Consider the following 14,123-nt stretch of genomic DNA (forward strand, 5'->3'; position numbering starts at 1 on the left):
CATTGTAGATAATTATGAACAAGGTCGTATACGGTTTTGTTCCTCAGTGCAATGGTTCTAACAGGGATTTCTGAGAATACAGACCGTTTATGTCAATAGCAGGCCTGTAAACAAACCCACCATTTGAGCGGAGGAGCGTCGCCCCACAGTTGAAAAATAAAACGGTAATTAAGTTTATTTTGTACCGTTTTATTTTTCAGCAATGTGTCTTGAGCTATGTGTAAGGAGGGACTAGGTCCGCTCTGCAGAGTGGAAGCTGCAGGGAGCTGTACTCTTTTAAATGTGCATGTCTCTTTAGCCGGTCGTCTTGGGATGGCCAGCCAGACATGCACATTTTAAACTTCTCTAACCTAGCTGTCTTTGTTGTTTCTTTTAAGATTTTTTTTTTAATTACAGAATTGATTGGGATGGCAATATATGTTTTCCTGATGAAGGTGGTTTTATCATAAGTGCCCACCGAAACGGGTCGATGCTAGAAGTAAAGGAGGAATACATTTAACACTGTTTGACAGCAATTCTGACGTTACGCTGAATTGATTTCATTATTGGTATCTCCTTTTTACTAATAGGAATTGAAATTGTTCCTTCTTTGAAAGGTCGGTCCCTTTATGTTAATGTATGTTTTAATTAGAAATGTGAAAATGAGTTGTTTCCTTGATGATTAATTAATTTTTAACAATTGTACTTTGTTTTAATATGAATAAATTGGGCAGTATATTTTCATAAAAATTGTTTCCCTTACATTGCTTCTCTGGTGTGGTATCACATGAATGGTAATTGGTGTATTTATATTTATGTTTGTGTTTTTGTGCATATTTATGTTTTTTATATTAAGGCGCCCAAGGGGAATTTAATTACTTGACGAAAGTGCTCGGAGAGTCACCCTAGCTCCCTGCCTCTGCTGGCCGTCACACCATGCTCCTTTTCATAGTTCTTTCCCCTGGGATGGGGCGCCTTGAATCCTACACCCATTACCACTTTGTAGGAACTGCTTGACAGGCTGTCACGCTTTCTGTATGCTGCTACCCTCCTTAACTCATCTCCACATCTTAAGGGCATCATTATAAGGCTGTAGAAGAGATCCACCATGATTTTTTCTTTCCCCTTCCTTTTGACCTTGTATCTCTTCTGAGATCTTCTTGATCTTCCCACTTGGTTCTGCTCTGTACTTGGAGGCATCCTCGTTCTTCCACATTAGACCCCTTCAGTTTGTAGTGTTCACCATCATGAAATGACACCCAATGGCCATGCTCCTTTTGCCGGCTCATGGACATCACACCAAAGCTCTTGCACTGGCTTTTTTTCTTTATTGCATTTTGGTGGTTATCTCTTACAGTAACAGCTCATATGACAATACTGTAAACAGCATATCATCTGCTTCTGATTACAGCAGGTGCATATCTCATATGTGGTATTCGGGAAACAGCTGTTGCAAAGCATGCGTTACAACGCATGCTTTTATCCTGCGTGCCGTCACAACACAAGTGACTTGTTGCAGGGGATATAAGGTGTTGAATTTAACTCCAACACCTTCTCTACAGTTGAAACACTGGAGTTGGAATAGTAAATTATACTATTCCAACATACAGCGCACTCCGACAGCAAGTCGGGGTAAACATTTGTGCTGTAATGGCATGCGGGGTAAAAGCATGCGTTATAACATCATAGAACCGTCGAATTCAGCAAATGACAATTTCAGTATGGATTCAGGATTACCAAAGGCAGTTGCCTCCTTACCGCCCGTATTATTACGGCATTTGACATATATTCTGTGCAGGCATCAAAACAACGGTTTGGCCCAGCGTACATTGCAAGATTCTTGATTATGTTGAGAAGAAAAACTTCTATAAAGTGACCAACTTGAGTCCACAAGTACAGTGCTACGCAACTGTGTCATACCTCCCACCCACAACCAGCCACGTCGGTGCATGTTCATGATCATGGATGTCAGAGCTGTGCCACCCGGATGTATGACGTTACAACGCATGCTTTTACCACGCATGCTGTTACAAAGCGTTTTTTACAACGCAAACCTTTACAACGCATAGCGCTTTGGGGTGCTGGATAGTGAATAGTTTAATTTACTATTCCAACTCCAGTCCCTGTGGACACTAGGGAAGGTCTTGGATAGTAAATTAAATCTATTCCCTATCCTAGAGCGCCCCCCAGCGCAATGCGTTGTAATGGTTTTCGTTGTAAAACCTGCGTAGTAAAAGCACTGCATTGTAAAATTTTCGTTTTAAAGGATGTTTCCCGTGCCACCCTCCTGCATATCTGTCATCAATAACGCTGTGATTCTAGCTCCTAACGTCTTTTCCAACATGGGACAGTCTCTGCGTCACCCAACCTCCACCCCTTTCCTAAATTGTGTGTGTCCTACTCTGGCGCCTGTGTCGATGATGAGAAACCTACCAGTATTGCGTACCAGGCCCAGTTTCAAGCTTTTGGATATTTGCGCAGTCCTAGGGTGTCCTCCCTGTACAGTGCCGTACCCTCCACCTGCTGATTGTATCCAGGCCTTAATCAGGGGACTTCCACCTGCATGTAAAATATAGGCCGCTCAGCAGTTATAAAGTCCAGGTCACGGAATTGGGCAGTGACCCTGTGTCCTTTAGGTCTGAGGAAAAGACCTAGCACACACGTCTCCCTAGGGAATAATGCTGGACATTCCGTGCAGGAGTATAAGCGGGTTGTGATATCTTGCCAGTATGTGTGTAAGGCAGGGCAGTGGCAGAACATATGGAGTATGTCAGTCCCAACTAGTGCACATCGGAGGCAAGCAGCTTATTTTCGATGAAAATATTGATTCTTTTTGGCGGGGGCTAGGTATATTCTGTGTATGATATAAAATTGTATAAGCCTGAATTTCACATTCCGTGGGATGTGTGTGGGTCCTGCTAAGATCATTGTCCACTCCCTATCTGTCCAGGGACGATCATTATCTACCACCCAACGGGCTCGCAAGCGTGTAAGTAGAGGTGTTGTGTGAGTCAGCAACAAGGCACTTAACCAATGCACAATGTGACTACCCATCCCCATAACCCGTAAGTATTGTATTACTAAATGCGACTGTGGCTCAGTGGCCATATCCTCCCATGTGCGTGCCAGTGTGGCTAGTAACAAGTTGTGTAGTAAAAATTGCCCCAGGGGCAAGTCTGTGCTTCCCGCCAGGTCCTCATAGAGCAAAAAGACACCATCGCTGTACAGGTCTCCCAGTGTATGTAGTCCAGCCGCATGTCAGATAGGTAGCTCAGCCCAAGATGTGATGGTGATGTGTCCAGGTGTGCCTAGGAGGGGCAGCGCAGGCGAGCTCTTGCACTCCAATGATGAGGCTCACCCATTTACCACTCTCTCATATGCCTGGGGCTGTGTTCAGGCTGCTGAAGATGCCTGGTAGGTGCTCTTCCCCTACCGCAGACACGTAGATCTTGGCCTAGGCATCTGCCACCATCTTGCTTCAAGGTCCCAAGGTCAGGAGTTAGAATCCCGGGGAAGTAGGCAGACTAAGTGTTTCATCCTTCTGGGATTGGTAAATGGAATGTCATAAAATTTGGAAATAGCAGCATCTGTTATTTACAGCGCTTATGAATGGCTGAAATGGTGGTAGGAATCACTATGTAAAAACACAAGATAATATTATGGCAGGATTGACTCTTCCCAACCCTTCTGGCCTGTCAGAAGCATTGCCATTAAAGAAACCCATGATTCCTCCCAAGTTCATTCTACTTGTGGTTGCTTGTGGTTGTTTGAGGCACACGTGAATGAATGCCCCTTGGTTTATTTGGGTACATTTTCATTTTATTTAAAAAAAATTAAACAAAGTACACCTCTTACCCATCTGCTTATACCTACTCCCATTATAGGGGTACTGGTTGTGTAAGCAAGCAGCAGCCCACATTACAATCTTAGTAAAATGTTGTGGGCTTCAGGCAAGGTGCACCGATGCTCAATGGGCCTTCTGTACATGGTCTCAACTTTACCCTTCTTTTCGGGGTCTTGTTGACATTCCACAAAATCTATTCTATCAGGAAACTGGTCATTAACTACTTCCATGTTTTAATACCAGGTGTCCTACGGATTAATAACAATACATTCTACAGTGCAGGATCTTCATTTATAGTTATAAATGTTAGAATGATTGACGACAGTATGCGGGGATCCTGGAACGCTTTACGTTTTGACAATTCAAACTTGCAGATTTAACACTACAATTCTGGCCAATGTAAAAATAAAGCAGCACAGCAAGACATCAATACACAGCTGTGACTCTGATGCATAATTGGGTACAATGACAACTTAACAAAACTCTTTCCAAATATTATACCAATTGCAAATCGCAACGGACTTGCATTTGATCATGAAAAGGGAAAACACGTTAGCAGAGAAGCACAACTACAGTAGTTGAATAAGGTACAGTCTCAGGAACCTATCCCCTGCTACTCTCCATCTGGTGGAGTACTTTCGGTCCATCTAGTAATGAAACCTACACCCATTCATACCACAGGCTCCAACATTTCAACATGCAGAAACTCAAGATAGCAGATTACTGCTCTGAGTTTACAGGTAAACCATAAAGGTATTATTTTGCCGATTCTACTGTGGAGACCGCAAATTTCTTCTCCATATACAACACTCGGGGAGGTCTACTGAGGCCCCATGTTCCTCGCCATTACTTTATTTTTTATCTCCACTAGGGTTCTTTTCTTTACCAGCGTTTCTGGATACAGGTCTGGAAAGACCAGTAGACAGTGGACCCCAAGATGCACCACATTCTTTCTGGCAACTGTAACAGAATATCTCTTTGCCTCAGAGGATCTCAGAATGATCATCTCTGTAGGTCCCTCCCCCCAAACTGTTATCACAGAGTGCAGAGGGGAAATGATAAGCTGCTTTTAACATCTGATCTCTGAGGAGATACCCTAACCATATATTGTTTAGCTGTTCAATTCTCGTGACCAGTTTCACGATTCCTTCTGTTGGTAGCACTCTGAAAGCCTTTGTGTTTTTGATAGCAGTCTTTATCTCCGCAGACTGACAATCCATCCTCCTTTTTAACACCCTAAAACTTTTTGTAAGTTTTCTTTCCAGATTCCATCTACTGCCTTCACTGCATTTGCAAAAGACTCCTTTTTTGGGTTGATCAGAGGACCGTAAGTTGATTGATCATAGCAAAATATTCACTCTCATCATAAAACCGTCTCTGAGTCCACACTTTTTTTCTTTGTGAAGCTGCTCTTCCTTGCATTAAAAATATCCTCCTTAGATTTGTTATGACAAGAATTGAGTGTAAGCCTTCAAAAAGACACCTCAGAGACAAATGATTCTCCTGAACACACACAGACGTGAAGTGTGATCATCAAATTATGCCCTTCAGGTATTCGACTTTCTGCAGCAAAGCTTCAAACAAGCATGGGGTGGTGGCCCACTGGGTTGATTAACCTCTCGCGGTACAAGGTGGTTAGGACGCTCTTTGCTCACCGACAGCTTCACATAAACTACAGCAACTCTGCACACCCCGTTGCCCTGGTACACCTGAGATTGCTTACTGTGGCTCTGTTTAACCTGCAGCTCCTCAAATTCTCTATCTCCCTCAATGACTATCCTCACCACACACCCAGACGTGGCTCCGGGCAACATGGCTGTACTCCGTTCTGCATGCGCTTTGCACAACTCTTGTTTGAGTGGGTAGGTGGGGAAGGGGTGAAGAAACTCTTGCCTGGCAAATTGTGCCCTTACGTTTAACTGGGCGGGTCCTTCTTAGTTTTCCATCATCTGCAGACCCCTGGAAGACTCCAAGTGACATCAGTGTTCTACGATATGTAGACGAAGGAAGCCGATCTCAGGAGCTCCGAAAGATTGTAATCATCTTAGGAGCCAGTCTGGCATTAGAAAATGAAGATAACTACATTAGACTATCTAAAGGAAAACTTATGAAGACCAAATACATTGACAGTTCTAAAGGAAAAGATCAGTGAGATAGGCATCAAAGGAAGGCAGATTGAAAATAGCACACTGCTCCTTTAACGAGACAGCAGCTTCCCAGTCCCAGCATGCCTTGTACCAGCAGTAGGTTCAGAAAGCCATTTCTGCTTACCCAGCTCATTTGAGATGATCTCTCCACACTAACATAATCTTAAAGCATCCTATTTTCCTACTTTGAGGGATTTTTCTCTCAGATGTCTGTTGTTCAAGCTTTTATTTGACCATCGTTTAGAAAGCTTTCCATCAATTTTTTTTGTTGGTGTTATTAAGTGAACTTACTCTCTTCTTTGCCAGGAAGCATACCATCACACTTTGTGAAGTGCGCCTACTATGGTAGAAAAAGTCACCAGGTGACCGAGATTCAGTATGAGGGATCTGCTTTTCTTCATCACACTCCACTAAGGAGTGTGAGTTTTGCAAAAACGTGTCCAAACAAACTCTCAAGAACAGGAAAGATATTCGCCTCTGAGGACATCAGAAGGACTCCAAGTGCACAAAACAGCAGAAAAAGCATGACGGGGATAGCAGAGAATGTGCTCTTGCTACTGGTTCCTTAGCATCACTTTCAAAGACTCCAGAAGAGTGAGCTCTAAGGAGAAAAAGACACACAGGAGCCATCACCATGCTCGTCATTCCTGACTTTCTCTTTCGACCACACCAATGTCAAAGATTGGGTCTGCTGCTATCTGCTTACCGTAAAAAAGAGCTACATCGACGTCGACAGCCAAACATGAGTCGACATCTAAGCATAATTCATGGTTGAAGCAAAAATCCAAGGTAAATCCATTCCTTGTAGAGGTGTTGCTCCAGATGCTCAGTGCCCAGACATTCAGGCTTAGGCGCTTATTGTCAAGGCATTCTGCATCAAGGTATTCGACACTGAAATTTCATAGAGCAACACCACATGGACTGATGCCAGATCAACATCATAAATGGATGTTGTCTCACAGATTTTTGCTGTCTTTGTAGAAAATTACATAACCTTTGCAGTCACTAAACCTTTTTAAAAAATCATTATTTTATTTATTCTGGTCAGCAAAAGGAAAGTACAGTGTTCTACAGAATGGACATTCTATCGCAACATACAGTTGTACAGTACACGAATCGTACATTTGATGACATGTATGGGCCATAAAAAACATTATTTCCATATTGTATTATCAACAGCATTCCCACTGCATGCCACCCAATTACCATAGTGCTCACTATCAGCTCTCTACCCGGCCATCGCTCCAACATTCTTATTATCGCCGCTACTTCTCGAGAGGCTCCACTGTTTTAACGATAGTAGTGTGCTGTGCGAACGTTCAGCCATCGGAGTGGGTGGACCTGAGATATTGTACAAAGGGTTCCTAGAGATCACTAGGTATGGAAGCCAGTGGTAACTCTTCTGCATACGTCCCCAACGTCTCTTTGCAATAAGCCACGTCTGTGATCCAGTCCTTATATCGTGGTGGGCGCTTATTACCCCATCCCAGGGCAATGCGGAGATTTGCCAGCAGTAAAGCCACCGCCAGAAACCTTCGTCTGCTAGCCAGCCTAATTTTGTATACTCCTAGCATGCATACTAGTGGGTTTTGTGGTATCCGTTCTGCTAACATGAGCGTGAGAGTGCTAGTGACTTTTTGTGCCAGTATGGTTGTAGCTGTGGGCATGACCATGCCATGTGCAGAAAGTCTGCACCAGGAGCGCCACATCTGTGGCACTTGTCCTCTGGTCTCAGTCCGCACCTATGCAACTTTGCCGGTGTAATATATATTTGATGTATAAATTTGAAGTGCATTATATTCAGGTTGCAATTCGGTGTGAGCAACTTCAGCAGCGTGCAACTGTAATCTCAGTCTTCTTTAGCGATAGGGCTTCCTACTACCTCCTCCCATCTATGAAGTGACTTATTTGGGGGTTGACTCTGTTCAACTTGGGTTGCGGCATATAATCGTGTTACTAAGCGCTGGCGTGTGGGTGCTGTCAACAGAATTTGTAGCGCGTTAAGTGGAGTTGGTTCATCTGTAAATGAGGAGTATAATCCCTTTACTGCCATACGCAGACGCAAATATGCAAATATCTTTAATTGCGTGCGGCATATACTGAGGGACGGGGCGTTCTGTGATATTAATTGGCCGTGCGGAAATACATTGCCCATGGTGCGTAGCCCCATTTCCCCCAGTCTGGTCAGCATATTCTTTTCTTGTGTTACTGATATTTGTGGGGGTGAGAGATGGGCAGCACCGGAGCATATATTGGGAGTTTCTGTGCTTGTTTTGCCTGTGTTCCTCACTCGCAATGTGCAGTGTACTGGTGTATTGCATCTTTTGGGATGGTGTTCATGGGTCAGATATGAAAGTGATCAGGGGGGTCGGCTTCACACTGTCATGTTCAACTGCTATATGCGGTATGTGGTCATATGGGTGTAGCCAGTAATGGGCATGCTGGGCCTGCGTGCAGTAAAAGTATATTTGGAGGTCTGGTCCTCCAAAGTACCCCTGATGATATGGCCTGGTCAGAGTTTTCCAACCCACTCTCGCTTGCTTCCCCGCCAATGTCAGTCTCGACATAGCAGTTCACAGTTGTGCAAAGACTGCTTGTGTGAGCCAAATCGGTATATTCATAAATAAAAACAGAAATTTTGGCAGTACAACCATATTGTGTATGGCGATCCTATCAGCCAGTGAGAGCGGTAGTTTGATCCACTTATCTATCTGGTCCTCCAGTTTTGCCCTTGCACTACCATAATTCTCCCTCATCACTGCCTCAATATTTTGGTGTATCCATATACCAAGATATTTAACCGGCTCAGACTGCCATTGTAATGATTAATCCAAATTTGGTTGTGTTGTAGCAGGTGTAAGTGGTATTACCACTGATTTGTCCCAGTTTATACTAAGACCTGAGTAGTGTTCGTACCGGATATATTCTCTGATGAGTGGGTTTAAATTACGTTCTGGGTTTCGTGCATAGAGAACCATGTCGTCAGCATATACATGCTAGTGGTTCTAGCGCTATTGTGAAAAGAAGTGGCGAGAGCGGGCATCACTGTCTCGTGCCCCTGCTTATACTGAACGGGTTGGATGTGTAGCCATTAACTCTAATACGCGCACTAGGTTCTGTGTATAGTAGTGCGATCCAGTGTAAAAACGGTTCGGGAAACCCCATCTTACGCAGCACCGTGAACATCAAGGACCATTTTCCTGAATCAAAAGCTTTTGCCGCGTCCAATAGCGCTGCGGCAGCTGGTAAATTGGGATTCAAGAGGTGAAACATTGCAAATATGGTCCGTATTTTTTGTGTTGTGGATCGTGACGGTATAAAGCCTGCTTTGTCCAGCAAAATCAGATTGCGGAGCAGCGGCTGTATTCGTGTTGCTATAATTTGAGCTAATATTTTGTCGTCTATGTTTATTAAAGATAATGGGCGGTAAGATTCACATTGTGCTGGGTCTTTGTCTGGTTTGGGGAGTGAAATCAGTAACGCCTCTCGCATAGAGGCCGGTAATGTGCCTTCCTTATTGGCTTCCTCGTACATCTCCGCCAGGTGTGGGAGCTGTAAATCCTGGAAATCTTTATAAAACTCTCCGGGGAGCCCTTCCGTACCTGGAGCTTTGGTTTTAGGTAGGGAGTTACACACCTCTTTTATCTCATCTTCAGTGATGTGATGGCAAAAATATTCGCGATGGGCATTCGACAGCCATGCCAAGGCAATGTCCTCTAAATAATGACCTATCTCAGGCGGGGAAGCAATCGATTGTGCGGAATAGAGGCGGGTGTAGCACTCTGAGAAGCCATTTAGAATTGATGGGGTATCATATTTGGGTTGGCCTTGCATGTTTATGATCTGGATGATGTAAGCTGACGTGTGTGGAGGTTGGATTCTGTATGAGAACAGCCCCCCGGTCTGCCCCCCTCTCCATACTGGCGTGCAGTGTACCTATGCGAGATATATTTTACCTCATCTTTTGCGAATTTGTGATAGGTATCTACCTTCAGCCTGATATCCGCCAGCAATTTAGGGTCCTGTGTGTCCGCATATTCCACCTCTAACTGTTGTATTTCTCTTTCCACCATGGACAATTGCTGCTGGATGTCTTTTAATATGCCTGCATGTTTACCAATACAGTGACCCCTGATAGCCACCTTAAAGGCCTCCCATAATGTCTTCGCACTACTTACAGATTCTGCATTGAGATAAAAGTACTCTACTATTACCTGGTGCAGTTCAGAGCGAAAAACCTGGTCCTGGAGTGCACTCTGTTGTAAACACCAGGTAAACTGTCGCAGGGTGTGTGTAGGGATGGCAAGTGTCAGTCAGACAGGTGCACGGTCTGTCAGTGTCTTGGGCATGTGTTCTACAGAAGTTGTCCATGTCCAAATATCCTGTGTGGCCAGCCAGTACTCTGTTCTAGAACACATATTATGGGTCCTACGTCCCAGGTGTCTCAAACGCCATACATCTAGCAGGGCACATTTGTCCATACCATCCCTAAGTGCCTTTCCCGCTCTCTTCCCATATCTTTCATTACCAGTATATCTATCCAAAGCTGGCTCTATGCACTTTTTAAAATACCCTCCCCAGAGGACAGCTGCAGGTGGTAGGGTGCACAGTTTTGCCAGGATCTGCACAAAAAAGGATGGGTCATCATTATTTGGGCCATATGTTGTGATGATAGTTAAAGCAGTGCCCGTGAAGTCATCTTTAATCGAGCTAATCAATGTGAAAAGGGTGCCACACCTAATAAAGAGCATTACCCCCCTAACGTAGGTGGAGTAGGAGGATGCCATACGATAGGATGCCCACCTCAGGCCTATTCTGCCTTCTCAGTTAGATGTGTTTTTTGGAGACAGGCACAATCTACCTTGTGCCGCTCTAAGTATGCTGGGACCGTACGTATTTCTGCGGGTTATGTAGACCTCTTATATTCCTTGTCATGAATGTCAGGGATCTTGTATGTCTTGATCTGTTACTGAGTGTCGCGTTCCTGATGTATTTGCCAGCATCTTGTGCGTGTTTCCCCACTATGGCAGGTAATATCTATTGCTCTAATGCCGACCAGGTTTTTCAAAATAACACCCTTTCCTCCCCCTCCCACTTTGCCTTTCCCATTGCAGCAAAGCCAAACCCAATGTACATGTAGCTTACCCAACTACCCCCTCCCATCCACCAAACAAAAAATTAACTAGGTGTGGTGTATTTAAGTGAGCGGAAGCTGCCATCCCGATTGCCCTGTGAAAAAATTCGCAAGGGATGTCGCTGTGTAAACATATAGTCTAATGCACTCCTATACCTGGAGGGCAGTAGCTACAGAACAGTTTTGTTTTTGCATAGCAAGGAACTCCCTGTCTCCTGGACATACAGTGCAAGTTCAGATATATTATCATTCAGGCAGTGCTAAATTGGTTATGTCACTAGGCCCTCATACAGCACTTATCTGTGTCTCGTGGCTGTGGCGGCAGGTGCTGACTTTCTCGAGTTCGTAAGCATGGGTGCGCAGCATTTGGAAAGTTTTGTTTCTTCAACCAAGGCAGCACTCTCTGTGATGCACCAATTAGTTCCTTGCACCTGTAAACATCAAGCCCCATTTCCTGTGCTGTACATTGTCCATCTGTGGGGCGCCCACTGTATCCCTGAATTTCTACTTCATAGTTGTTAGCTGTTCTGTGAGTGGTGGATGTAGAAGCCTGTTCCTCTGGCCCCCCTCTTGGCAATCTCCTATGTGTATCTTGGGATCCATTTTGCTGCAGGAATTTGAGCATGTTTTATGGGTCACTGTAGATGGCGTTCTTCCCACCATCTGTTAACCGCAGTCTGGCTGGGTAAAGCATCTCGTATGGGATATTTTGGTTGCTTTTTTACAGGTACAAACTTCTTTCTCACCTCCTGGACAAGCGGCGTAAAATCCGGGTAAATATCTCCATTCCCTCGTGTTTCAGGCTGCCCAGTTCCCGGGCATTGCGCAGTGCCGCGTTGCGGTCCCTATAATTTAATACTTTAGCTATTATCAGTCGTGGTCTGGGCCCCGGCGGAGGTGGCGGAGCAAGTGATCTATGTGCCCTCTCTATGAGAAAGACGTCCGAGAAGGACTCCTTCAAGCAGTTGTTCGACATACCGTTCCATGGGCCCCGTACTTGTTGACTCCGATATTCCCATCAGGCGTATATTATTCCTGCGGGAACGCGCCACGATGTCTTCAGCCTTCGCCATTAATGTTGTCAAGCTTTTGTCCATTTTTCCTTGCCTGGTTTCCATTTGCTGATGAGCGTCTCCTGCTTCAGATATGCGGCGCTCCGCCATATCAATACATTCCGTGGGCTTGTCCAGGTGCTCATACATGCGGTCCACTCTAAAAGTCAAAGAGTCTATTTTGCCATCGATGTTAGAGAGCGTTGTCTGTATAGATGAGAACATTGCCTGCACATCGCTATTGGTGACTCCGCTCGCAGTCAACTTGCTGCGTAGACTGTGTGTTGATCATCCAGGCCGGACTCGGACGATTTCTTCGACTGTTCAAAGTTGCGTTTGGGTTGGCATTGTCAGCGCAGCCTTAATTGTTACGTATTTCGGTCTGCCTGTTGTCCTCCATATGTTATGTTCTACTGCGCAAGTGTAGAAAACCCTCAGACCCTTCCTTCGTCCACAGCGCTAGAAGCCAGCCACTCCAGTTCAGGCAAGGTGGACAGGGACGTGGGCAGCAGAGTTTCGATATGGGAGCCTCAATTACACTTTAGCGTAGTGACTTACTCGAGTGGTTGGGCATCCCCACAGACCACCCGGTCTCAGCTGCACATGAACTGGGATTCCTGCTCACAGCGTACGCACCGCATGGGCCCCACGGCGGCTGTGCTGTGCTGCGCGTCAATATCAGGGGGAGGGCCTCCTTTGGTATTCTCAAAGGTTTACAGTGCTAAGCTCATGATCCAGTACTTCCCACCACTCAAGCCGCTGCGTGGCTACAGTACAGTATCCCACTGACCGTTACAGCTTTTGGTCTCCCCTATCATCTGGCAGGATGTCTGCGTTCTCCCCAGCACAGTGCCATAGCATGCCTGAGGCCTCAGCGGCGCAGACCCCCAGATGATTGTGCTGCCTTTCAGTAGCTCATCGTCTCCTCAACTGTATGTATCGCAGGCTTTACCCCCTTTCTAAGCAGGCATGCTGTATGGTGCAGCCCCACCGACTTTTACCGGCGTTCCTAGGCCCCATTTTAGTGTCCTATTTGCTGGCGGTATTATAAATTTGGGACTCAGCGCTCCGACCCCCAGCATCCTGCAGCGGTCTTCTCACTGTCGCGAAGCACCCCGACTCCTCTCCAGTCATGTGGGCGGGAGCTCTCACACCGCAATGCCCTCACCTTCAGGGGAGCGGGGGTCCGGCGCCAAGCTCTCCATGCTGATTATGTTCGGGGCAGCCCCCAGGTGGTTCGCTTCAATGCGCGGGAGGCTGGTCTTCTTTGAGCTCGTTCTTCCCTCCCGGAGGCGCAACCCACAAGCACTGCCAGAGAGCCGCCACTGCCGTGCGTGCCCTGTGTCTCGGCTTGCCGCCGGGCAAACCCAAGGCTTCACTGCTCAATCTGCCGTTGTAGGCCCAACCTCTGCAATTCAGCCAGAGCGCACCTCCGGCTGTTTTGGGCCGGTTCAAGCAGCGAGGAAGGGGACCACAGAGAGCTTCAATTTTCGGGTGTGCACATTTGTAGAGCATTACAGGCTCAATGAGTGCAGGATAGTGTCAGGATGTTACTGCGACCGGAGTAGCTCGCTCAGGAAGCGGCCATCTTCGGTCGTGGCTAGCTCCGCCCCCACAGTCACTAACCTTATCCCTTCTTCCTGCTGTAACTTCTTGGAGTATTTTTTTCACCCTGCACTGATTCTGCCATCAGAGGATTCTGTTCTGACTTCTCTTCGGCTTCCACCCTTACCATCAAGATAGTTTGCAACTTTACCTTCTCCATCAGCTATACCTAGATTAAATACTTGGAGATTTGGAATTACCTAGTCACTAGTGAGTTTTCCCCATCGTTCTTCATCACCTCCAGCAAAAAGAAGGGGATCCCCCACGCCATCTCCTTCTAGAAGAGATGTAGATATTTTAACTTGGGATGCTTGGGGGATCTCCCCCTCAGATCACTTGATAGTTTCTGTCAAGCAATTTGC

General features: G+C 45.8%; 1 protein-coding gene across 2 annotated transcripts in view; it reads left to right on the forward strand.

The window, feature by feature from the left end:
* Positions 1 to 14,123, forward strand: part of LRRC56 (leucine rich repeat containing 56) — a 650,173-nt gene that overhangs the window by 337,775 nt on the left and 298,275 nt on the right. The window lies entirely within an intron of this gene.

Source organism: Lissotriton helveticus, chromosome 3_1 (genome assembly GCF_964261635.1).
Source record: "Lissotriton helveticus chromosome 3_1, aLisHel1.1, whole genome shotgun sequence".
Taxonomy (NCBI): Eukaryota; Metazoa; Chordata; class Amphibia; order Caudata; family Salamandridae; genus Lissotriton; species Lissotriton helveticus.